Here is a 2,500-nt window from a genome sequence, read left to right as displayed (position 1 = left end):
CACAATGGAAGGCTGAGAATCCTCCACATATACACAGCAGGGTAGAGCATAAGACCAACATGGGGAGTGCCTGTTGTCGAGTCACTCTATCCTGTTGTTAATTTGTGGAGTTTTTTTTTGTATTCCTGGGTACGGGTTGGGGGGTGGCAACTTCCCATGGGGATTCTCAGGGGGCACAGCTTCCTGCATTTAGCAGTATTGTGAGGTATTATCTTCAGCATGCTATTATGTTATTGTTAGTTTACCCCAGAATATCCCTGGTACCTTCCATCCCCTCCCTTGTTATCAGGGCCAACCATGCGGCGGGTTGGGGGGTTCTGCACCATAATTCCTACATATGTGTGTGCTAGAGGGTGAGGGAAATCTATCGATACCAAGGTATTGTGAAAAATTACTCAGCCATCTTTTATAAGACAGATGATATATGCAAACAACAGTGCAAATTTATCTAAGAAACTTATCTTCTATGCGCTTATGTCACAAATAAAAATTAACAGTTATGTGACTGGTGCTGAGATTGGAATAGAGTATTTGCCATAATTAATTATTTCTTTGGGTGAGATTTTCTTACAAGATTGTTATATTTTATTGCAATATGTTTGATAAAATGAGTCAAAAGAGTCAAAGTTGAAAAGAGTGAATTGTAGCCCTTCTAGTCCGGAAATGTGGAATGAACCTCAGAATTAATAACAATCTAATTGCATTTTAATGCTTTTGGTCGCACAAATGGTCAAGCATAGTCATACATGCAATGACTTGACAGACTATTTACTGTTAGATTTTGGACATACCATAACTGTTACATTTTACAGTTTTGTGGACATGTTTATTTGTCTTGATATAAAGCAAGTTAATAGAAAGTATGCACACTCCAAAATGGCATTCCTTGTTTCACACCAGCCTCCTACAGTCAGTGCCTGAGTGCTGGGTCTGTGTTTCTGTTGGCAGTAGTGAATGAAAATGTTAAGATTTAGTCTTTGTCTTCACATTTCTGTCTGCAACAAGCTCCAGCATACATTTTCATTCTTTTAGTACCATTACCAATAGATTATATAAGATAAGAAAAAGATCCTGATATTTAGATTTGTCTAAATTATCCCTGTATGTATGTGTTGCATTGGAACCTTACCATGAGAGAGAAAGAGAGAAAAGTACAACATATGCTATGATTATGGTGTCAACACAACAAGAGAGAAATAGCAAACATCTTTGTAAGTATTTTCGTTTTATCCTTGTTGGATCTGAGTGCCTTACTGCCGGTATATGGCCCAAAATCCAGGCATTAGGCTTAGTTGAGTGGTAACTCTCTCAAGTTTATGGTTTGTATACCTGGTCCACATAAACACTTGGATACAGTGTGAAGATTCCATAATGCCCCCCACCCCTTTTTACCCTACATTTTCCAAGGTCTATAGTTGTTACTGGATAATCTATTTCATAACTGTTTTGTTTTCTTTGCACACTTTATATCATCTCTAGCCTGCAATTCTACAGTAACAATAACAGTAATTAACATTTTGATATTTCTGTAATTTTTCCTGTGCCACCATTCATGGTGGGCAGGAATAGGATCATCAGCATGGAAATAGTGTCCTCCCTGGAGCCAGTGCTTTTCCAGTCATGGCTCCTGGATGCTACATTCCTAACTTATTTACTGGTGGAAATAATAGAAGAGCCCCTTCCTAAATGCCCACTGTGTCTGTCTTCCTCTAAGAGCTTTGTGCACTCATTGCAAGTCACTATTGTTTTGGACTAAAATCTGGGCATTGCATTTACTTGAGTACTTGGGCTTGTAGCCCTAACAAACACTCGTGAGCGGTATCAAGACTGTGCCTTTTCTTAGCAATGTTATTATCTCTTGTTCTGCAGAAGCTTTGTATTTGTAATTTATTATAGTGTATCAACTCCCCCAATCCCATGTCCACTATTGTCGGGGGGGGGGGGTTAGGAGACAGAGACTGGGACCCAGTGTTAGGGATCACCCTTGCCTTGGCCCTCAGTCTAGCCCTTACCCCTGAAGCAAATCTTGAGGGGTGGACTCTTTTCTCTCTAATATACCCTATGCTTAGGCCAGTAATGAAGGCTTTGTACCATTAATAGGGGCACTGAGGCTTGCCCCTTTATCAAATAGTCCCACTGATTTCAATTCTCCCCCAGGCTCTACTACTCCTTCTTTAATGCCTACCATCACATCAGTTCAGTCCAAATCACCCATCCAGGTCAATATTCAATCTCCAAGAAACATTCCTCCTCTCCCACCATCCTCTACTTCATCTCCTCCACCCCCACAACTTTCTTCATCAGCTACCCCATCCTCCTTTGTTACTCTGCAACCTTATTGTCCACCTCTCTCCAGTAATATCTCACTCAACACTACCTCCTCTTCTGCGCATCCTTATATTACCCCCACCTATACAAACATCTTGAATATTCTATTTAGCCAAGTCAAATGGGATAATTTTTTTGTAAACAAATTGTCAAGAGTTTATTTCCGCAGCCA

The 2,500-nt window shown here is 40.2% G+C and overlaps 1 protein-coding gene across 1 annotated transcript in view; it reads left to right on the top strand.

Annotated features, from left to right (window-relative positions):
* LOC119580304 overlaps positions 1-2,500 on the top strand; it is an 8,208-nt gene that overhangs the window by 524 nt on the left and 5,184 nt on the right. The gene's annotated exons all lie outside the window — the stretch shown is intronic.

Source organism: Penaeus monodon, chromosome 13, assembly GCF_015228065.2.
Source record: "Penaeus monodon isolate SGIC_2016 chromosome 13, NSTDA_Pmon_1, whole genome shotgun sequence".
In the NCBI taxonomy this organism is placed as follows: Eukaryota; Metazoa; Arthropoda; class Malacostraca; order Decapoda; family Penaeidae; genus Penaeus; species Penaeus monodon.
Note: the sequence above shows the minus strand (reverse complement) of the source record. Positions and strands in the feature narration are given on the sequence as shown.